This window comes from Oncorhynchus mykiss, chromosome 16 (assembly GCF_057628025.1).
Source record: "Oncorhynchus mykiss isolate SJ-2025 chromosome 16, ASM5762802v1, whole genome shotgun sequence".
NCBI classification, from domain to species: domain Eukaryota; kingdom Metazoa; phylum Chordata; class Actinopteri; order Salmoniformes; family Salmonidae; genus Oncorhynchus; species Oncorhynchus mykiss.
This window is the reverse complement of record NC_143037.1, coordinates 54,814,279-54,838,960: the sequence shown is the minus strand read 5'-3', so window position 1 is coordinate 54,838,960 and position 24,682 is coordinate 54,814,279. Positions and strand designations below refer to the sequence as shown.

Genomic DNA, 24,682 nt, shown 5'->3' with positions numbered 1-24,682 from the left:
GCAGAAGTGGGTAGGCAGTAAGTGATGACCTCTGACCTTATCTTGAGCTGGTCTTGTTGAGCACTGATGCGTTTAGATTTCAGCTATGCATGCAGCTATTTAGGTCCAAAACAAAAGCTTTTTCTTTTTATGCATTTCATCCAATGGTCCACATGAGGCCCTAAAAAGGAGAAAAAATTGCCCATGCACAAATGAAATAGTGTAAGTCAATATGCTGTAATTCAGTGTTAGTCCATGTAGGTTTTGGTCTGTATAAAATACTACTGGCACCCTGGTAGCCAGTTTAGCCAATGCAGGACAAACTGATTAGGAAAGTGTGTAAACAGCCACTGGTTGCCTGGGAAATGGGTGCCTTGGCAACAGTTGCTAATTCTAGATTGAATCTTGCAACAATACCACCACAAGATATACTAGTCAAGGATATGAATCCCACATGCACCCCACCTCCAAGTTTAGTGTCATTCAATATTAATTGCCAGTAAGCCTGTGGTGTGGCTTCTATAGTAATATGAGAACAGAGTGTCAATCAAAATGGATTTGCCAGTTTTCCAATGCATTTTATCTAGCAAAAGTGTAAAATAATATTTTCTGGAGGGTGCACACAAAGTATCCAGGGGGCATTTCTTTCCTTTTTGTGTTGTAATAATCATCGCACCTTGTCTTGGGTCTTTGTTCCATAAATGTCCCCTTCTTTCCAGACTCAATTTAATAAGTAGTGATCTAAAAATAAATATGTTTAAATTGTATTCATTTTTAGCAATGTGTGTGTGTGTGTGGGGGGCTCCCCCATAAAATTTGCCTGCCCCTTTTTTAAATCCAGTAATCACTCCCATCTCAACCATTTGCCTACAGAGGACCCACCCAGTCACAGTTGGCAATTACCACTAATCCTCCCCCTACCTCCGAACACCATGATAATTTACTGGGAGTGGTGCCGTTGCATCTAACAGCCATGCAAACCTACAATATACTGTTGTCTGATTGTGGATTTGACTGTTATGAGGGTCTTTCCACAAAATGAGTGCCTTTTGCGGCCCTTTGATATTTTAAGTAGAAATTGTACAGCAATATTTAATTTTAAAGGCCTGTTATACCTGGGGTGGCAGGTAGCCTAGTGGTTAGAGCATTGGGTCAGGAACCAAAAGATTGCTAGATCAAATCCCAGAGCTGACAAGGTATAAATCTGTCCTTCTGCCCCTGAATCTAGGCAGTTAACCCACTGTTCATAGGCTGTCATTGTAAATAAGAATTTGTTCTTAACTGACTTGCCTAGTTAAATAAATATATACAAATATTAAATGAAGTTTCCTTGAATATAATATACTGTGACCACATAGAGAATTCAATCAATCTGATTTTTATAGGAATAAAGATATGGTGAAACTATTATTTTTGCATCTTTTTTTCATAAGAAACATTTTACATTTTAAAGTCAAATCATAGTGTAAAAGCAGGTGAGCTGGTTCTACTCTTTTGGGCCATTTGCTGGTGTTTTGTGGTGGAAAATTGAGTGGGTCGAGCATAACACATAAACACTGTTATGCATTCATTAGATAGACAGGCTAGAAATGTTTGAACTATTTCTTTTTTTTTTAAAGCTTGCATTCAAATGCCACTCCCTGTTGCACAAACTGTAAAACAGGATCAGTTCTGGCTACTCAAACATTTTGAAGAAACTGATGACCTAAAATACAAATCCGGGCACTTTTGGATGTTGAATGTTGGTTGAAAATGAAACCTTATTTCATATAAAACAACTAATGAAAATACCATTAAACATTTTAATGTCACAGGTGTACATATTTCATTTTATTGAAGATATAGAACACACAATTCAAAACCTAAAAAAACTAAGAAACATGCCTCAATAACTTAAGCATCTTTTAGAACAATTTTGGATTCAATGCATTAGGCAGAAACACATGTACAGGGTTGGAAACACTGGTTTCTTAGGGCTAGGCATCCCACCAGCGGGACACCTGTCGACAACTTCCTGTGAAATTGGAGAGCGTGCAATTCAAATAAATTGGCGCCATCGATTTGAGTAATCCACTCCTTCAACATGCAGAGAAAGGAATTCAAAAAGCTACCGCTACACTTTGTTTAAACAAGTCCAAATATGTTTCTATTTAATCCTCAGGTACCCTAAAATGTAATTAAACTATAATATTTCATACAGAAAGAAGTATGTTCAATAGGAAAATGATATTAGCAGACTGATTTCCAACTGAGTCCCAGTACTAAAACTTATAATTCTTCCTCGTTTTGGAAGAAACAAGCCTGAAATCTTGAACAAAGACTGTTGATATCTAGTGGAAGCCATAGGAATTGCAATCTGGGAGCTGGATTTGGATATGCCCTTATACTGGCCATTGTAAGAGCATGGGCTCTCCCCCAAAAATGTCTGGTTGGTTTTTCTTTGGATTTTCTCCTACCATATCTATTGTGTCATACATACATTATTTTTAAACATTTCTACAAACGTTAAAGTTTTCTATCCAATGGTACCAATTATATGCATATCCTGGCTTCTGGGCCTGGGCGGAAATTCCGAAAAAAGGACCCTAGCCTGAAGAAGTTTTAACAAATGATTGTTCACTGCCTGCAGTCTATTGATACAGAGTCATGAGACAGTTGTGTGCTCACTCAAGATTCGATATTGCCCTTAATTGCCCTTAATGCACTCTATTTCTTAACGAGAGAGTACATTTCCTCCCAGACTGTGCCATCAAGCATCATATGTCGTTTTGTAGCTGGATGTGGCTCAGGGACAAGCCCAAGCACATTCTCTGGTTGGTACCATATAATGTCCTCTTTCATTGGTCAAAATAATTGGTTGGCTCCCACATAACTCATTGTCTTGACTAGAGCACAGCTCTCTGCATCAACGTTATGTATAATACCAGGGTAAGGGTCTTCATCATATTTCACATCACCACTTTCCAATCAGTACCTCATGTATGTCTGCAATGTGCTGTATTGCGCTAGGATTGCAGGTGGAAGGTTGTGCTTTGTCTGCCTCTATTTGTTGAATTATCACGGTTTGTGCATGGGCCAAAACAATCACATACAGTAGATGTGGAGTCATTTGAGGGGCAGTTAGGTCATGATTCTATAGCTGTAAGACTTCAGGTGAGTGTGGTGGTGTGTTCCTTTACAGGTATGACTCCATAACCACAATTTTCTGGATAGTTGATCTTCTTATTCTTTTTTTGTTGCTGGGAAAGTTGTGAGATGGATTTCAGTTCACCACTTTATTTTCTCCTGAGTTATCTTTCTTTTTGTTTCTTAAGATACTCCTGGTATCTTATAGGATCTTGTTTGATTTTGTTTATATACATTACATGACCAAAAGTATGTGGACACCTGCTCGTCAAACATCTCATTCCAAAATCATGGGCATTAATATGGAGTTGGTCCCCGCTTTGCTGTTTTAAAAGCCTCCACTATTCTGGGAAGGCTTTCCACTAGATGTTTGAACATTGCTGTGGGAACTTGCCTCCATTCAGCTACAAGAGCATTAGGGCGATTAGGCATGGTTTGCAGTTGGCATTCCAATTCATCCCAAATGTGTTCGATGGGGTTGACGTCAAGGCTCTGTACAGGGCTATCAAGTTCTTCCACACTGATCTAGACAAACACTGAAAGATGAAAGATTACAAAAATAATAAAACGATTGGTCAATTTTGGGGGGAATCCTGGCTACCCTTGGCATCCATGAATACACGCACACTGCCAAAAAATCTACCTGCAGTATAGCATGCTGGGAAAAAAGTTGATTTGTTATATCTTTTTTAAAATTAGTTTGTGCGACTTCTCTATTAGTTTTGAGTCAGTGCCACATAAACGTTTGAAGTAATAATGACTTTGAGAACAACTTACTAACAGTATTTGAGTTAAAAATGCCTTGGGGTTTACAGTGCACAACAAGCTCCTAGTCCCCCTGTCTCAAGGGGATTTATGGCTGATTTATGATGAAATCATCAACCCTGTTGCTGTTACTTTATTTGGCACTTAATAGGTACTTACTGTAGTAATTTCTTGAAATGGGAAAACTAGTTTTTTTTAAGTTAAATGTGCTCTTTATGACAGAATGTTCAAATAAGGCTCAATCAAACGTAATGAATTGGTGGAACGACCCATGAATATTTATTTTTTTACAATTGTGAATATAAATGTTGGCAAATAATAGCCAAAGCGAGTAATGGCCAAAAATACACCAATACATTTTCTATATATACAGTTGAAGTCGGAAGTTTACATACACCTTAGCCAAATACATTTTCCACAATTCCTGACATTTAAATATAGTAAAAATCCCCTGTCTTAGGTCAGTTAGAATCACCACTTTATTTTAAGAATGTTGAATGTCAGTATAATAGTAGAGAGAATTATTTATTTCAGATTTTATTCCTATCAGCACATTCCCAGTGCATCAGAAGTTTACATACACTCAATTAGTATTTGGTAGTATTGCCTTTAAATTGTTGAACTTGGGTCAAACGTTTCTGCTAGCCTTCCACAAGCTTCCCACAATACATTTGGTGAATTGTGGCCCATTCCTCCTGACAGAGCTGGTGTAACTGAGTCAGGTGTGTAGGCCTCTTTGCTCGCGCATGCTTTTTCAGTTCTGCCCACATATTTGCTATAGGATTGAGGTCAGGGCACTCCAATACCTTGACTTTGTTGTTCTTAAGCCAAGTTGCCACAACTTTAGAAGTAAGCTTGGGGTCATTGTCCATTTGGAAGACCCATTTGTGACCAAGCTTTAACTTCCTGACTGATGTCTTGTGATGTTGCTTCAATATATCCACATAATTGTCTTACCTCATGTGCACCAGTCACTCCTGCAGCAAAGCACACCCTCAACATGATGCTGCCACCCCCATGCTTCACAGTTGGGATGGTGTTCTTCAGGTTGCAAGCCTCCCCCTTTTTCCTCAAAACATAACGATGGTCATTATGGCCAAACAATTCTATTTTTGTTTCATCAGACCAGAGGACATTTCTCCAAAAAGTATGATCTTTATCCCCATGTGCAGTTGCAAACCGTAGTCTGGCTTTTTTATGGCGGTTTTGGAGCAGTGGCTTCTTTCTTGTTGAGCGGCCTTTCAGGTTATGTCGATATAGGACTCGTTTTTACAGTGGATATAGATACTTTTGTACCTGTTTCCTCCATCATCTTCACAAGGTCCTTTGCTGTTGTTCTGGGATTACTTTGCACTTTTCGCACCAAAGTACGTTCATCTCTAGGAGACAGAACCTGTCTCCTTCCTGAGTGGCATGACGGTTGCATGGTGCCATGGTGGTTATACTTGTGTACTATTGTTTGTACAGATGAACGTGGTACCTTCAGGCTTTAGGAAATTGCTCCCAATGATGAACCAGACTTGTGGAGGTCTACAATTTTTTGGGGCTGATTTCTTTTGATTTTCCCATGATATCAAGCAAAGAGGCACTGAGTTTGAAGGTAGGCCTTAAAATACACACACAGGTACACCTCCAATTGACCCCAATGATGTCAATTAGCCTATCAGAAGCTTCTAAAGCCATGACATAATCTTCAGGAATTTTCCAAGCTGTTTAAAGGCACAGTCAACTTAGTGTATGTAAACGTCTGACCTGGAATTGTGATACAGCGAGTTATAAGGGAAATAATCTTTCCGTAAACAATTGTTGGAAAATGTTATTTGTGTCATGCAAAAAGTAGATTACCTAACTGATGTGCCAAAACTATAGTTTGTTAACAAGACATTTGTGGAGTGGTTGAAAAACGAGTTTTAATGACTCCAACCTAAGTGTATGTAAACTTCCGACTTCAACTGTATGCAAGTACTACATTTAAGTTTAGAATACCACAAATCTCTTTAATAAGACAGTCTTTTGTCAGTGCTTGGTGGGACATTGAAGACACTCTAAGCACTAATTCTTACATGGAACCCTCCCATATACTTGTGTAAAAGTGCTTTCTGTTTCGTTAGTGTTCAGCCAATATCAGCCACACCTTAATAAAGAACCGCCATCTGATAGACAGTCTGTGCAAAGTGCTGCATGGGTGGACAAGGATAACAGGTTTGAAATACAGCCTTGTCGATCCCTTGGCTCGCCATCTGCCATTAGTGAGTGAGTATATGTGTGCGCATGCATGTCACTGGCTGGAGACAGTGGAAGGTGTGTGCATGTGGATATTTGCCCATTTCCATATCATCCCAACTGCTTCCTGCACCAGGAAGTAATAGGCATTCGTAGTGCACCCTTTAGTCATTGTCTCTATGTAACTGATGTGAAATGGCTAGCTAGTTAGCGGTGGTGTGTGCTAATAGTGTTTAAATCGGTGACGTCACTCGCACTGAGACCTGAAGGAGTTGTTCCCCCTGCTCTGCAAGGGCCCCGGCTTTTGTGGTGCGATGGGTAACGATGCTTAGTTGGTGTCAGTTGTTGATGTGTGCAGAGGGTCCCTGGTTCGAGCCCAGGTAGGGGCGAGAAGAGCTATACTGTTACATTGATGCTGTTGACCCGGATCACTGGTTGCTGCGGAAAAGGAGGAGGTCAAATGGGGGGTGAGTGTAACCGGTGTGAAATGGCGAGCTAGTTAGCCATGGTGCGTGCTAATAGCGTTTCAATCGGTTACGTCACTCGCTCTGAGACCTGAAGTAGGTGTTCCCCTTGCTCTGCAAGGGCTGCGGCTTTTGTGGAGCGATGGGTAACGTTGCTTCGTGGGTGTCAGTTGTCTGTGTGTGCAGAGGGTCCCTGGTTCGAGCCCGGGTAGGTGCGAAGGGACGGACTAAAGTTATACTGTTACATCTACACAACCCATTATTTGGAGAGATTCTAATGTTGAAGTGTTATAGAGGAAGGGAAGGAGTTAAGTTGTAAAGAAAGGCAATTTTCAATTGCAGTCTCAAACCATTCATGATATCCATACAGAATTACACTGGCAAGGGGGGCTCTGGGAGTAAGTGTGTTCTCATGCTTTTCATTTTTTAAATTTAACCACGCAAGTCAGTTAAGAACAAATTCTTATTTACAATGACGGCCTAGCAACAGTGGGTTAACTACCTTGTTCAGGGTCAGAACAATAGATTTTTACATTGGCAGCTCGGGGATTCAATCTAGCAACCGTTCGTACACTCCAAAAAATGCTGGGTTGTTTGGATGACCCAACTACTTGGTTACAGGCATTGGGTCACTTAGTTGAGTTGTTTTCCTTAAAAGGAGCAAGGTTGGGTTGTTAATGCTGGGTTATTGATGTAGAGTTATTGAGATCATTAGACCCAGCGGGTGTGTTAATTCTCCTGCCAAATCCAGAAGATCAAAGTGATCCGTCAAGCTCCTGAATGAGGATTTTTGCAGCTGTGTAACAAGTGAGTAAAAAGCTAGCTAGCTAACATTACTAATTATTAATTCAGGAATAAATGACCTAGCTATCATAATTACATATTATCTCAGTCATTGGCAATTCTAGATAATCTTAGCTAGCAAGCTAACTAGCAAACATCCCCGTGCATGCTAGCTCGAGCATTAAGTAGCTACTTAGCTAACATTTGCTAACTTAGCTGGCTAACTAGCTAGCAAGCTATTTTCCTGTGATGTGTGTGATAGCAAACATTTCAGATTTGTGTTGAAGTTTCGCGAGCAAGCTAGCTATGTCAGTGCCTGTAGAAAGCTTGTCTTCTGTAAGCCTAACATTAACATTACTGTGTGGTGAATTGTTTCACATCAGGTAGATAACTTGGCTTAGCTAGCTTGCTAAAACTAACGTAAACTCACCCCATTCCGTACAAATGTGCGCAACCGCGACATTCAAACGAGGCTGCAAAGAAAACTAATGGGACTGTAGCGACTGTGTTGACTTCAAAATCTGGGGTGTGAACTACGTTTCTATTCAAGCGTTGATCGACATAGTAATGGCTCTATAGTATTGGAGAAAAGTTGAAAAACTGACCCTCCGTTACATCGTGACGTGTCATGCCGTAACATACAGCATGCATAAAGCAACTATTTCTGTCTTACAATCTCTCTCCACCAGGTGTAGCACTTCTCTCATTGTTTAAATAACAAGAAATGAACAGTGACGGGGGTATGGGGGGATACCTTGTCATTTTTTGCATCATCACTGTAAGCGATCATCACTCTCAGAACCACTTCATCCAAGTTTAGACTATCTCTGAAGATCACTTCAGCAACGCCCTAAAAACCCGATTCAAATTCGACAAACCTTCAAATAGGTATGTAATGACACATTATAAACTCTTTATAGTGTTTTATTTACATTTTAGAGGCGCTAAGGTGACAAGTTGGACAGATCAAGTTAAAAAAATGTGTTTTCCCACACATCTCCTCTCCTTCTCACATTAGTTTCACTTCCCCACCCGCCATTTTTTTTAAAGACCCGAAGGAGCTCATTGCCTTCTTCAATCATGCAGAAACGGGCAGCATTGAGGTCTCGGCATGAATTCTGTTGGAAAGGGGAGAAATGTACAATGGCATTGGCATTACAGTTGATCTAGAAGTATTAAGTTTTTTGGGCGCTAAAATAAGGTCAATTGTAGGGACCAAGGCGATGTACAAAAGTGAGTGAGTTTACGTTAGGTTTCTCACCTTATTATGCTAGCTAGATCAGCTAGCTAGCTATAGATTGTACTAAGCTAGCTAGGCCTATTCCTTGTCTCTGTTAATTTAACATGGCTGTAGTTAGTTGGCAAACGTATAACTCATGCTTTTATGGTGGTTCAGATACTGTATGTTTTTTGCCTAATTGTTTCAAAAAAATTTAGCTAGCTAGCTGTTACTTTAACATTACATTGAAATTAAAGGAGTGTCTCAATTGTTCATCCAAGTTTAGACTATCCATTTTGACTCTCCACTTAATCAAATCAAATAAAATGTTATTTGTCACATGCGCCAAGTCCAACAGCTGTAGACTGCTATAGATAAAACTACATTGTTGGACAAGGGTTTGTAAGTAAGCAGTGAAGTGCTTACTTACAAACCCTTGTCCAACAATGTAGTTTTATGAAAATACCCCCCCCCCCAAAAAAAAAGTAAGAGATAAGAATAACAAATAATGAAAGAGCAGCAGTAAATAGCAACAGCGGCGCTATATGCTGAGCTGTAGTCAATGAATAGCATTCTCACATAGGTGTTCCTTTTGTCCAGGTGTGAAAGGGCAGTGTGGAGTGCAGTAGAGATTGCATCATCTGTGGATCTGTTGGTGTGGTATGCAAATTGCAGTGGGTCTAGGGTTTCTGGGATGATGGTGTTGATGTGAGCCATGACCAGCCTTTCAAAGCATTTCATGGCTACAGACGTGAGTGCTATGGGTCAGTAGTTATTTAGGCAGGTTGCCTTAGTGTTCTTGGGCACAGGGGCTATGGTGGTCTGCTTTAAACATGTTGATATTACAGACTCAGAGGTTGAAAATGTCAGTGAAGACACTTTCCAGTTGGTCAGCGCATGCTGTACACGTCCTGGTAATCCGTCTGGCCCTGCGACCTTGTGAATGTTGACCTATTTGAAGGTCTTACTCACATCGGATGCGGAGAGCGTGATCACAGTCATCCAGAGCAGTTGATGGTCTCATGCATGTTTCAGTGTTACTTGCCTCGAAGCAAGCATAGAAGTTATTTAGCTCGTCTGGTAGGCTTGTGTCACTGGGCAGCTCTCGGCTGTGCTTCCCTTTGTAGACTGTAATAGTTTGCAAGCCCTGCCACATCCGACGAGCGTCGAAGCCGGTGTAGTATGATTCAATCTTAGTCCTGTATTGACGCTTTGCCTGTTTGATGGTTCGTCGGAGGGCATAGCAGATTTCTTATAAGCTTCCAGGTTAGAGTCCTGCTCCTTGAAAGCGGCAGCTCTACCCTTTAGCTCAGTGCGAATTTTGCCCGTAATCCATGGCTTCTGGTTGGGGCATGTACGTACAGTCACTGTGGGGATGACGTCCTCGATGCACTTACTGATAAAGCCGCTGACTGATGTGGTGTACTCCTCAATGCCATCGGAGGAATCCCAGAACATATTCCAGTCTGTGCTAGCAAAGCGGTCCTGTAGTTTAACATCTGCTTCATCTAACCACTTTTTTAGACTGAGTCATTGGTGTTTCCTGCTTTAATTTTAGCTTGTAAGTAGGAATCAGGAGGAGGTAATTATGGTCAGAATTGCCAAATGGAGGGCGAGGGAGAGCTTTGTATGCGTCTCTGTGTGTGGAGTAAAGGTGGTCTTGATTTTTTTCTTCCTTTGGTTGCACATTTAACATGCTGATAGAAATTAGGTAAAACTGATTTAAATTTCCCTGCATTAAAGTCCCCGGCCACTAAGAGCTCTGCCTCTGGATGAGCATTTCCCTGTTTGCTTATGTCACGCCATGACCCAAGTCTATGTTTTCTATTTCTTTGTTTTTGGCCGTGTCTGTTTCCCAATCAGAGGCAGCTGTCTATCGTTGTCTCTGATTGGGGATCATATATAATTTGTCATTTTCCTTTTGGGTTTTGTGGGATCTTGTTTTCTGTTTAGTGTTTCTGTCTGACAGAAATGTGCGCTTTCGTTTTCACGTTTGTTAATTTGTTTGAGTGTTTTTTGAAATAAAACAATCATGAACACTTTCCAAGCTGCGCTTTGGTCCGGTCATTCTACAAACGAGAGCCTTAACAGAAGATCCCACCACCAACGGACCAAGCAGCATGCCCCGGAGTGGAAGACATGATGGACATGGGAGGAGGTGGCAGGGCATGAGAGCCTGCCGTGGAAACAGGCGGAAGCAGCGAGGGGGGAACGGCGACGAGACCAGGAGTCACGGCAAAAACGGAAGCCCAAGGGGCAGCTCCCCCCCAAAAATTGAGGGGGGGGCACACGGGGAGATTGGCGGAGTCAGGGTTTAGACCTGAGCCAACTCCCCGTGCTTACCGTGGGGAGCGTATCTCCAGTGCGCATTCACAGCCCGGTGCGCACTGTTCTAGCTCCCCGCAGTTGCCGTGCTAGAGTGGGCATTCAGCCAGGATGGATTGTGCCGGCTCAGCACTCCTGGTCTCCGGTGCGTCTCTTCGGCCCAGGATATCCTGCACCAGCTCTACGCACGGTATCCCCAGTTCGCCAGCACAACCCAGTACGGCCTGTTCCAGCTCCCCGCACTTGCCATGCTACAGGGGGTATTCAGCCAGGACGCGTTGTGCCAGCTCTACGCTCCAGAACTCCAGTGCGTCTCCACAGCCCAGTATATCCTGCACCGGCTCTACGCACTATGCCTCCAGTGCGCCTTCATAGCCCAGTGCCTCCTGTGCCAGCTCTCCACACTCACCGAGCTAAAGTGGATATCCAGCCAGGACACATTACGGCAGCTCCACGTACCAGGCTTCCAGTACGTCTCCTCAGTCCGGTGAGACCTGTTCCGGCTCCGCGTACGAAGCCTCCAGTGATGATCCATGGCCCGAAGCCTCCAGTGATGATCCATGGCCCGAAGCCTCCAGTGATGATCCATGGCACGAAGCCTCCAGTGGTGATCCATGGCACGAAGCCTCCAGTGATGATCCATGGCCCGAAGCCTCCAGTGATGATCCATGGCCCGGAGCCTGCAGTGATGATCCCCAGTCCGGAGCCTGCAGCGTCGGTTCCCAGTCCGGAGCCTCCAGCGTCGGTTCCCAGTCCGGAGCCTGCAGCGACGGTTCCCAGTCCGGAGCCTCCAGCGAGGGTCTCCAGTCCGGAGCTTACAGGGGGGGTTCCTAGCCTGGAGTCCCCGACGATGATCTATGGTCCGGAGGTCCCGGCAACAATCCCTGCACCAGAGGCGCCACCGAAGTGGGGGGAGCCTCAAGCGTAGCGGGGTCTGCGTCCCGCACCGGAGCCTCCACCGAGAGTAGATGCCCACCCGGACCCTCCCCTATAGGTTTAGGTTTGCGGCCGGAGTCCGCACCTTTGGGGGGATAGTACTGTCACTCCCTGACATTTGAGTTCCTTATTATTTTTTTATTAGTTTGGTTAGGTCAGGGTGTGACTTGGGTGGGAAAGTCTATGTTTTCTATTTTATTGTTTTTGGCCATGTGTGTTTCCCAATCAGAGGAAGCTGTCTATCGTTGTCTCTGATTGGGGATCATATATAAGCTGTCATTTTCCTTTTGGGTTTTGTGGGATCTTGTTTTCTGTTTTGTGTTTCTCCCTGACAGAACTGTGCGCTTTCGTTTTCACGTTTGTTATTTTGTTTGAGTGTTTTTTGAAATAAAATAATCATGAACACTTTCCACACTACGCTTTGGTCCGGTCATTCTACAAAAAAGAGCTATTACAGCTTATGGTTGTATACAGCTCACTGAGTGCCGTTTTAGCGCCAGCATCGGTCTGTGGTGGTATGTAGAAAGCTACGAAAAATACAGAAAACTCTCTAGATACAGTTGAAGTCGGAGGTTTACATACACTTAGGTTGGAGTCATTAAAACTTGTTTTTCAACCACTCCACAAATGTCTTGTTAACAAACTATAGTTTTGGCAAGTCGGATAGGACATCTACTTTGTGCATGACACAAGTAATCTTTCCAACAATTGTTTACAGACAGATTATAATTCACTGCATCACTTATAATTCACTGCATCACAATTCCAGTGGGTCAGAAGTTTACATACACTAAGTTGACTGTGCCTTTAAACAGCTTGGAAAATTCCAGAAAATGATGTCATGGTTTTAGAAGGTTCTGATAGGATAATTGACATAATTTGAGTCAATTGGAGGTGTACCTGTGAATGTATTTCGATGCCTACCTTCAAACTCCATGCCTCTTTGCTTGACATCATGGGAAAATCAAAAGAAATCAGCCAAGACCGCCTAAATAAAATTGTAGATCTCCACAAGTCTGGTTCATCCTTGGGAGCAATTTCCAAACACCTGAAGGTACCACATTCATCTGTACAAACAACAGTACGCAAGTATAAACACCATGGGACCACGCAGCCGTCATACCACTCAGGAAGGAGACGCCTTCTGTCTCCTAGAGATGAATGTAATTTGATGCGAAAAGTGCAATTCAATCCCAGAACAACAGCAAAGGACCTTGGGAAGATGCTGGAGGAAACAGGTACAAAAGTATCTATATCCACAGTAAAACGAGTCCTATATCGACATAACCTGAAAGGCGGCTCAGCAAGGAAGAAGCCACTGCTTCAAAACTGCCATAAAAAAGCCAGACTACGGTTTGCAACTGCACATGGGGACAAAGATCATACTTTTTGGAGAAATGTCCTCTGGTCTGATGAAACAAAAATAGAACTGTTTGGCCATAATGATAATTTGTTATGTTTGGAGGAAAACGGGGGAGGCTTGCAAGCTGAAGAACTTCATCCCAACCGTGAGGCACGGGGGTGGCAGCATCATGTTGTGGGGGTGCTTTGCTGCAGGAGGGACTGGTGCACTTCCAAAATAGATGGCATCATGAGGAGTGAAAATTACGTGGATATATTGAAGCAACATCTCAAGACATCAGTCAGGAAGTTACAGCTTGGTCACAAATGAGTCTTCCAAATGGACAGTGACCCCAAGCATACTTCTAAAGTTGTGGCAAAATGGCTTAAGAACAACAAAGTCAAGGTATTGGAGTGGCCATCGCAAAACCCTGGCCTCAATCCTATAGCAACTTTGTGGGCAGAACTGAAAAAGCGTGTGCGAGCAAGGAGGCCTACACACCTGACTCAGTTACACCAGCTCTGTCAGGAGGAATGGGCCAAAATTCACCCAACTTATTGTGGGAAGCTTGTGGAAGGCTAGCAGAAACGTTTGACCCAGGTTAAACAATTTAAAGGCAATGCTACCAAATACTAATTGAGTGTATGTAAACTTCTGACGCACTGGGAATGTGGTGAAAGAAATAAAAGCTGAAATAAATAATTATCTCTACTATTATTCTGACATTTCACATTCTTAAAATTAAGTGGTGATCCTAACTGACTTAAGACAGGGAATTTTTACAAGTATTAAATGTCAGGAATTGTGAAAAACTGAGTTTAAATGTATTTGGCTAAGGTGTATGTAAACTTCCGACTTCAACTGCAGATAGTGTGATCTACAGCTTATGATTGTGATTGTTATCTACAGCTATATGTACCTCAGGCGAGCAAAACCTCGAGACTTCTTTAGATATCATGCACCCGCTGTTGTTCACGTATGTGCATAGGCCCCCGCCACGTGTCTTACCAGAGGCTGCTGTTCTGTCCTGCCGATGTGTTCTTAATGTCGTCGTTCAGTCATGACTCGGTTAAACATAAGATATTACAGTTTTTAATGTGCCGTTGGTAGGATATACATGCGTTCAGCTCGTCCCATTTATTTTCCAGCTAATGAACATTAGCAAGCAGGAAGGAAGGCAATGGCAGATTAGCCACTTGTCAGCTAATCCTCGCAAGGCACTCTGGTCTTTTTCCACTAAATCTCAGTTTCCTTCTCCGGCAAATCACGGGGGATGTGGGCCTGGTTGGTTGTCTGTAGTAGTATATCCCTCCTTGTCTGACTCATTGAAAAATAACTCTTCGTCCAGTTTGAGGTGAGCAATCGAAGTTCTGATGTCCAGAAGCTCTTTTCGGTCATAAGAGACTGTAGCAGCAACACTATGTACAAAACAAGTTACTAACAACGCGAAAAACAAATAAAATAACGCGATTGGTTAAGAGCCGATAAGACGGCAGCCCTCCCCTCCGGAGCCATCGTTCAGTCCTAATCTTTGTTAATGTTATGTTTTTGTCCCCACTGGCAAGATACTAGAGGCTGTATGGCCCTGAGCGTTATCCCACCACCAGTTTATCCATTTTGACTGTCCCCTAAAACTTAGCCATTGTCCCCCAGATACTAAAGATGACATGTTCCTGAGAGTGCTTCTCCCACCACCAGTGTACCGAGTGCAGGTATATTGAAATGAAAATAGTGTCTCAAATGTTCATCCACGTTTATCCATTTTGGCTGTCCCCTAAAAGCTTGTTATGTCTTTGTCCCACGATACTAAAGATGACATGATTCTGAGAGCATTCTTCCCACCACCAGTGCAGCGAGTTGGAAAGAAGTCTGCCCACCCAAGCATTGATGAGGTCTGAAAGGTAGCCTAGTGGTTAGAGTGTTGGGCCAGTAACTGAAGGGTTGCTGGACTAAATCCCAGAGCTGACAAGGGAAAAAAATCTGTCTTTCTTCCCCCGAGCAAAGCAGTTAACCCACTGTTCCCCGGCGCTGAAGACGTGGATGTCGATTAAAGCATTCAGAGTGGTTGGGTTAAATGCAGAAGACACTTCAGTTGAAGGTATTCAGTTGTACAATTGACTAGGTATCCCCTTTCTCTTATAATGTAGCTTAAGTATACATGTGGAATATTGAATAATTTGTAATATGTAATACTGTAAACCAGAGGTAAGAAGTAACTAATTACAAATACTGTCGTTACTGTAAATGAGTAGCTTTTCCAAGTACTTGTCCTTTTTTTTCCCAGTAATTTTTCTTCTACCTGAGTAGGCTATTTCAGTACTCTTCCCACCCCAACTCAATGCAGATTAATGTCCTGCACACAGCAATAGACTGTATAGAGTACCAGAGTATGAGTCATAATACCCATAAAACCTTGCGGTCAAACAGAGAAATGGTTCCAATCATTTTTCCACCATTCATTTTTTCCCGTAGAGGATTTTAGAAATACTTAAAATAAGGGCTGTGTTTCATGTAGGCTTACAATGGCATGACGTTTTGATAACTGTGTAAATCTATCTAGGACAAGGTGACACTCAATTGAAATAGTTATGAACTGCTTGCTCTTTCTGTAAGTATCATAGTTTAAGTTCAATGACCAGCAATAGATCTAGAACAGAACTAGATTTCATTTTGGGTTTCAAAATACAACGAATATGAACCAGCTATGGCACAATATTGTAAATCCCTCTAGGTGTTCCACCTATCTGACTCACTCCACTGGAGTTCCCTCCCTGTGCGTGTGTTTGTGTGTGTGCTTGCATGTGGTTGCATGCAGGTTTATGTGTGTGTACACGCGTATGTGTGTATGCGTGACAGTTATACAGTACGTCAGCAGTCTGTCGGCATGTCATAGCCGTTTAAACACAGCCCCCGTGCCTCTGTTGTGGGGCCGTTCCACCTCAGCGGTGAACCCAGGTGAACCCCACCCTCTGCAGTGACTTGCAGGAATCTGGTTGGATGGCACCAAAGCATGTATAGACCGGCCCTGGAATCCTCAATCCGCCAACTACTGTGTGGGCAGCCTGGAACTGGAGTTCTCCTGTGATGTCATGCATAGCCAAGATATCCAACTAGATGACTACCCCCCCCCCCCCCCCCCCCATGAAGACCATTTAGGTTCAAGAAATGTGACCTGATGTTTAATCGTTAAGTAGTGTTTTTACCCGTTTTATGTAGATAGTTTGTGTATATTTTGTATGTATTGTTTTGTGACCCATATTCTCCAAAATCACATGAAAAGTGGATGTTCAGTCAAAGCATCAAGGGAAATAAAAACACAGTTCATTCATTGCATAGCATGTCAGTGATACAGTCATTTGCCTAATTGTTAACAAAATACATGTGAATTACCATTGGAAAACCCTTTTATAGTAGTGAGGGATGAAGACAATTTCCTTTGAACCCTTTAACTTGCTCATTACATGTTCTGCATGGGAGATCAGGTCCAGGGCTTGTTTCAGTAAATGTTTAAATGAACTCTGTGTTTGTGTTCCTCCTGATACAATCAGAGCTCCAGTGAACCCCTCAGAGCTCTAACAGCTTTAATTAAACAACAATGGAGCTGTATTATTTGTGTGTGTGTGTGTGTGTGTAAAAGACCTTAGAATCGGTGAAAAGTGGCCCTATGCTTCTCAGCCTAGCAACGAGACACACTGGGCAGCCTGTTATGAGTTGCTTTAGAGCAGGAGTCGGGACACAATGAGGGCTTGGCTGATAGGGGACCTCATGAGTAAACTGAGGGATTTAAAAAGGTGCTCTGTTCAGATGTAACCTGATCTCCACCTGACTGGGGCCAGGCATTCCGCTCGGTGAAGAGTCCCCCTGAACACAATGACCAGAGCACACATCGATCACATTTACATTCCTTCGTACAAAACTATGCAACTAGAAAGATCATTAAATGCATTCAGACAACACTTTATTAATCACAGTCAAAAAGGACGGGACAAAGTCAAATATTGTTTTATTTCAAGTTTATTTGATATTGTCATGTCATATTACATAACGTTGGTGAAAATATATATGTGTATCTATCGCTTGGCTGTAGTATAGACAGTATTTATAGATCAATTAGATCAATAATGGATTCATTTATAGTTTTTTAATTTACTGTACCTGGAGAAATGTCAAATTCCCGACAATGTTCCTATTTGGAATTTAGTAACCATGACACCGTGACGAGCACACAAATCTTTCTTTTAAAAGTCGAATAAATGCTGTTCTAAATGCTTTATTACATGAAGATAATATTACATCCGTTTAAATATAAAATATTTGATACAGTATATTTATGAACACACACACACAGAGAGAGAGAGAGACAGAGCGAGATTTAAAAGCACCTTAAAGCATTTTAATTACTTATGGCATCACATATGTGTATATCCCAAAATGCTGTATTTCTTTGCCCATCCTGGGCCGTTGCTTAAGGAATAAACTCTGACACATGGCACATGGAAGAGCACTGACAACTGAATCAATCTTCCAGTGCAAGGTTCATAGTTCCTGTATTGTCATTATCTTCATGACCATAGTGAATACACCCCAATCCATCTGTCACTTCAACCAATGTGTCTATGCACTGGTCATATACACACACAAACACACTGTATACACACATTAACATAGAAGAAGCCTAAGAGGTCAGACACACCAAGAAATCTGACGGCCATGCTCAAACTTCTGTACAAGAAGGGGAGAGGAAAAAGAGAAGTAAACGCCATTCAATGGACGGCATTACCAGACAGTATTAGACAGGGATATTTAGATCTAACCATGTCTGGTAAGACGCCAATCAACAGGCTAGGGAGCTAGGACTGAAGGACGCCCTCTGAACCAACCGTCCACTGTACGCAGAGGGAGACAGCTGAAAGAGACAGGATGAGATACAGGAAGAGACTGAAAAGAGCTGAAAAGATACAGTATGTCTGTCTGTCTGTTCGTCTGTTTGTCTGTCTCACACACAGACAGGGATACTACTCTATCGTCTTCATATTCTCAAAGACTATGTTATATGGAGTACATTTACAATGATTTGCCATGAATAAAGACAAACTAGATCCTGTTGGTTGAAAGTTCACATCAAAATGTGGTGCCCTCTCACCGCAAATTAAATAAATATGCCACATTTGGGTTCAGTACAACATCAAATTGTCTTTTTAACCGTTTGGAAAGGAGAGGGGGTGAAAAGGGAAAAAACATTGAACCATTCCGTGTGTCTATGTCATAAATAAAGGCAAACAACCGAAGGTGAGCCAATAAAGGTATGGTTCAATATTTGCGAGGTAATTCTCCCTCCTTAAACAAACATTTAGGCTCTGCCAGCTCCTTTTATTATTTGCCAATGTCTGTGCTGTCTGTTTGAAGGCTTTACCTATTAAATTGGGATGTATTTTTCTTCCTGGAAGACGACATGGAACGGGGTAGTAGTTTGCCATAAAGGATCAACTCATTTAAGTCTATGGCTATTTATCATTTGTTTATGAAACAAATTCAACAGAATTCTAAAATTCTAATTGGAACAAAGGTTCTCCAATGAAGCCTTGTAAAACAACAAAAGGCACTACAGATAGAGCTGTGGGATATATTTAGCTGTGATAAAAAAAAGAGTAATCATTCATATGAAGGGATGAGAGAGAGGTGAGGCTGAAGGGGAGTGGTAAGGAGTCAAGGAGGATGTTGCTGAGTCTATTTTTATCATAAGTGCTCAGGTGAGCTTCTGTCAGTTTCAGGATGTGGCATGTAGATAAGCGGTGCTGGACCAATCACGGTGACACAACACAAGCCACACTCTACAGAGGGGAGGTGATACGAAAATGAGTGGCGGTGCGACCGGTTGAACCGTCAACCGACCTGTATTCTTTAACACAGGTTGGGTGGGGCCACCCTAGAACAGGACAGGGAAGTTGAATTACAAATGCTGGGTCTCCTCTACTTGTTCCCCAGGGAAAGGCCATTGCCAGTCGTGCCTCTAATCTTCTCCATTTCTTTGAATTGATTCTTAACTGAGGAACACTGAGATATTTCAATTACTTGGATTGCCAAATAGTTTCCCAATACAATTTACAAAATAAGCACTTCATAGGCCTATCTTTTCTACAAATAAATGATGAGGTAAAATGGAGCTTCTTTCAGATGTATAGTTTTAGCTAGCGGAATAAAGGCGTGTCAATAGATGAAGATTTAAGACAATCTCTTACAGATAGATGCAATCCTAAACCAAGTCTTCTTATCAGTGACAATATCAGACATCAAACACCTGACCCTTTAAGCACATCCTTAGCTGAGGTGTATCTCTGGAGGTAGGTGGGTCACCCAGGAAACATCGTTACCAGACAGTGTTAGAACTTTTTTGTACAATCCAGCACTGTCAGGTAAGATGGATCCTGAAAGCCATTTCAGCGTAAACCAGAGCATTTCATTGAGAAAAAAAATGGCCGCCAAGCTATGGTAAAGTGTGCTTATGTAGCTAGCTAACGTTGTAAGTTGTGTGGTATATCACTGTAGTTAGCGGATGGCTAGCATCATCATTACCAGGCAGTATTAGAGAGATTGATGATATCCAATGCTGCCTTGTAAGATGGGGATGACCATCCAATACATACATAGGAGACAAACAATGGGTCATAAAAGTGATTATTTTACAGATCACAATAAGTGTACGGATCGCAGTAATAATATTTTCGTCTAAGCATTTTACAATACAGGTTCATTTTGTTCAATGTGTTGTGTTATCTCCTGGTTTTCACTGACAAAAACTTGATAAAAGCCTAACCTTGCTTTGGGTAGGTTTGTGTGGGGATAAGCCCCATCTATGTGCATAACTGAGACTTCAGGAACATTCCACTATGAAAAGAAAGAGGTGTACTAAACAGTAGGCAACCCTGACTGGTAATGCAAATGATCATTATAAGGCCTGTCTTTCACATCTCTAAAGCTACATCTGCATTTACCACAGAAAGGAGAAACTATAATAATATAAAATCAAGTATACCTCCTCCTCAGGCACACATGCAACTCATCATCAATATCCATTAGAACTCCACTTCAGTTAACTCAACAAATTGTGGCCTTGGGTGGACTCTACTATGGGTGGACTCTACTATCTCAAACTCAAACTAACAATAGCAAGTTCAATTTATCACCTAACCCCCAGGTCTTAAACAAGAGATGAAGTGGGGGGAAACAACGTATTTGAAACTTGCCTTGAAACAAAAAAATACAACTTGTTGTACGGCAGACTTTGTTCTAGTAGGGACTGTAGGTTAGGTTCTGCCAGAGGAGAGTGGGCCACAGTGGATGTTAATGATTGGCCAAACCTGTTCTGACTGGTCTGGTTCTACGAAATGGTAAGGCTGCTTTTCCCCCTCATTCTGAAAATTATATATATATATATATATTATCCCTGGTCATCCCTACTGCCTCTGATCTGGCGGACTCACTCAACACAAATGCTTTGTTTGTAAATAATGTCTGAGTGTTGGATTTTGCCCCTGGCAATCCTTAAATAAATATACTTCAGTGTATTTAAAACCAAATACTTTTAGACTTTTACTCAAGTAGTATTTTGCTGGGTGACTTTCACTTCAGTCCTTTTCTATTCATGTATCTTTACTTTTACTCAAGTATGACAATTGGGTATTTTTTTGACCACTGCATTATTAACATCCATTCTCGACAAAACCCACTGCTAAAGCAACAAGGCCTTGGGGTTGTTGTTCCGTATTCACATTTCATGTCCCTGAAGATGGTAGCACAGGTAGCACAATGTATGTCATTTTATTGAGACTTGGTACAGTAAGTCAGCAATAGTTACACTAATATTGATATCTATTAATGTTAACTATTTTTTTGCTATTTTTTTCTCTAAACCTGAAACAAAACTAGAATCAAGACAATCCTGTGTTCAGAGGGAAAGAATAGGTTTCCCGTCATCCTGCAAATGAGCTAAATGGAAGAGTGTGAGTGAATGAGAAAGGTAGAGAGAGAGAGAGCAGAAGGGAGGGAAAAGAACAGGCAGTGAAGAGAGGTGGAGAATGTACCTGTAACCTTACCGTTGTGAAAAGGAACCCAAAAGGAAAGAATGCAACAAAACAAAGTGAGTAAAGGGGGGTGGGGGGTGAAAAGGAAAAGATCTAGAATTTTTAGCAGCCAGCGCCTGCGAACACTTCAGCTTCTTCCCGGTCAGTCAGGCCCATGAAGTGAGAAAGCTAAGCCGCCCTGCTCTCACAGACTGCTGCAGCCTCTATTTAGTTAATCATCAGCATTATACACCAGGGCTGCAGGCCTAAAGAGAAAGAGAGAGAGAGAGAGAGAAAGAGAAAAAAAAAGATCAGGGAGAAATAATGAGTATTAAAGCTTGTAGAATGAAGAAGAGGGCAATGGAAATAAAACATATTTAAATTCAAGTACAGTTTCTAGTATTTCCTGACTTCCTACTTCCCACGTGCTTGCTATGCATTTCCTCAGTTATCCTTCCTTCTTTAAGGTTTGCTTAAGTTTTGTCCCCTGAAACTCGTCCCTGTTTTGGCTCTTGAGTGAAATTATTCCATTGTAGGAGAGGTTGTTCATTCGGTGTGGTGTATACGGCTGCCCACGCTGTAGCCTTACTGAGTGAATGAGGTGTGATCAGGTAACCCTGCCCTCTGCGTTGGAATGGGACTCCACTGTGAAATGAACCTGATAGGTAAACCAGCCTGGCCCTTAATCAATAGTTGGCGTCTTTGTGGAGAAGAATGTCGGTGAAATCCAAAACCTCACTTAAGGCTGGACCTTATCAACACCACTAATTGGCCCTCCAGACTACTGGAGAGTAAAGCTTAGTGGCTTGATTCGTCGCTTTTCAGCTATTTCTCTTTGGTTGTTTCATTTCAATATTTACTATATTGTTCAGTTCCCTCTGCTATTTTACTAAGTTAAATTATATATTTACTATTCTACTATCTTTCATGGTTCATTCATTCAGTTGAGAACTATCACTTTTCATAGTTCACTACTTTCCCTTTCGTTTTGAGTATTTCCAATGAATGAGTGAAATTTGTTAAGCAAAAAAGGTTTCTAGCCTCCCTCATGCATGGCACCGTAATTAAGTCATTTATTTGTCAGTTTGGCTTTATTTAAGTATCACAAATATAAATTTTTATTTCCACCTCACATTACTATTGTCTATTCCTAGCTTCAATATTAATGTATTTCCATGATTTGTCTGAAAATGCTTTCTTTCTTAACTTGTTCTTAAAATCCTGTCAATGTTTCACATATTTTTATAGCAGCTATTGACATTGATTTATCTAGGTACAAAGAAACAGCATTCCACCAACATCAACCATAATGTTAATGGTTTAAAACAGTTATGGCAAAAGCTGCTTAGTCACAGTCATAACTATTTAAACTGCATGTTCTTCAGTTCACAAACTCAATGTTTTTTTCTCTGACCTCTCACTTTATTCCGTGATTGGCATTACGGTTAACATAGTTAGCTTGTTCTTAGTTTCACATGTCTGTTTTCTAAGCTGTAAAAAAAAACGGTAAAAAAAACTATTTTCAAATTTCAACCTCCATTTTGTATGGCTTACCAATCAAGTGAGTCACATTCTATGGAAATTCCCTACAGACCAGTTATGATATCTGTAATGCCCAACCCATAGTCAATCTTTAAAAAGCTGTAAACAATTACGAATTACTCATTCAAAGAATTTAACGAATGTCTGTCTTTCCGCCAATCAAAATCTTCCACCTCACTCCTTATTCACTGCACTATTTGTTCAACAGTTTCCCTCCATTTATCAACAACACCTTTTAAAATTTATGAAAAAGATTAAATCAATCTTCTTGCAATATTCCAAAAACCTAACCTTCCTAATGGTTATTTTCTACTCCCAGAAGTCAAACAAAATAACAAAATCCTACAGAAGATTAAAATGGATGAGCAGACATTTTATGTTCAGCATACATCCACTATGTAAACCTCGTATTTCTCACATCAAAAGGTTAGGAAAAACAGATTATTATTTGAAATCTCTATCTATACATGCCAAATTAAATAAGTAAGAACAGGCCTTGGTATTTTAGTCTCCTTTTCTAGACATGCAACATCCTAAGGAAAGGCTACGTTGAGACTTATTTAACAGGTAGCAGAGATAAGTTGTCACTCCCATGCCTTCATTATCTTTTTTTCAAATATTTAAAATACATAAATGTTTATTTTGTAAAATAATGAAAATATTTCACGTCAATTGGTTATCATCAGCTTTTGAAGTGGTACAATTATCAAAATATTACCATAACTGCTTTAATGTTCTTCCAAATGTGCATTTCCAGTGTGACAATGGAAGGAAAAATCTGCTGTCTTTATATCATTTGACAAGTCTGTCTGTTTGCCTCTACCTGCCCCAACTGGTCTTTCCAGTTTAGGAATTAACGTTCGGCTCTTTTGTTTCTATTTAAATGGACTGGAATCTGATACAGTTTATAATATGCTTCCCCCTAAACTCATGCTCTTCCTGTAACAGCATACAAGCACCAACGGTTTTATACAACGACCTTGTTGGCTTGCCATCCATTTCCTGACTATTACATAAGTATACATGCAACTGCGCTTCAGTCTACCTGTAAGCTGGTGCGATGACAAAGCAAATGTATCACAAATAATGTCAGAGGAAATCGTACACGGACCAAAATTAAAACAAATAAGGAGGTATCATGTTGGTGGGTTACCCTGTCCTTCCCAGGTGTGGTCAAGTGAGCCAGAAAGAGGCATCATGTTGCCTGGCTGTGGCTGCTGACTGCTGCCTCATTGATATGTCTTCCTCTTCCCTCCTCTCACAGAGAGACCAACTCTTCGATGTTTGCTTGGAAAAAGATGCGAATTAGCTCGGCTTGACTAGACACCCAACGAGGAGGCGAAGAACCCCAAAAATCAACTCAATAGGTTTAAGTCGTGAAGACTCGGCTCAAGTTTCCCGGAGCTCACGGCGACGCTACCTGGTTAAGCTCCTCAAGACGAGTAGACTGAATTTGTAAAGGGGATAGGTTTACATGTAGCCTGGCCTCCCTCCCCCACAGGTGAGGTGTAATTTTCAGGTGGCAGCCAATCTCCTTAGCCTCTGGCGCTCACAGGTGTGCCCCATGTGCTGCAGTAGCCAATCAGGTCTGAGACTAAGCCCAGTCCAACCCTCCCCCCCGTCCCACCTCACCGGTTCACCTGCCCCCACCCAAGCCCGCCGCCGCACCACCCCAGGTACATTGTATGTGTTTATGACGTTAGCCTGAGCTCCTGTGGGAACGGCCTCAGTTCCTATCACAACACAAACTACACCAACATCATCCATGAGCCCCGGTCCACGCCCAGAAACAAACCAAAACCATGTTGAGAGGGAAACATATAGATAGCAAATCTTATAGAGCCTACCAAAAATCCTTTGTGAAAAAAACCCACATGACCTCTGGCATACTTGTCAGTGTATATATGAAATAGCCATA

The 24,682-nt window shown here is 41.7% G+C and overlaps 1 long non-coding RNA gene across 1 annotated transcript; it reads right to left on the bottom strand.

The window, feature by feature from the left end:
• Window positions 1-17,160: 17,160 nt before the first annotated feature.
• Window positions 17,161-24,208, bottom strand: LOC110492231 (uncharacterized). The gene is made up of 2 exons (XR_002468979.3): window positions 23,918-24,208; window positions 17,161-21,488 (listed from the first exon to the last, which is right to left on the bottom strand). It is a non-coding gene; the product is annotated as an uncharacterized LOC110492231 (long non-coding RNA).
• Between the last annotated feature and the right edge of the window lie 474 nt (window positions 24,209-24,682).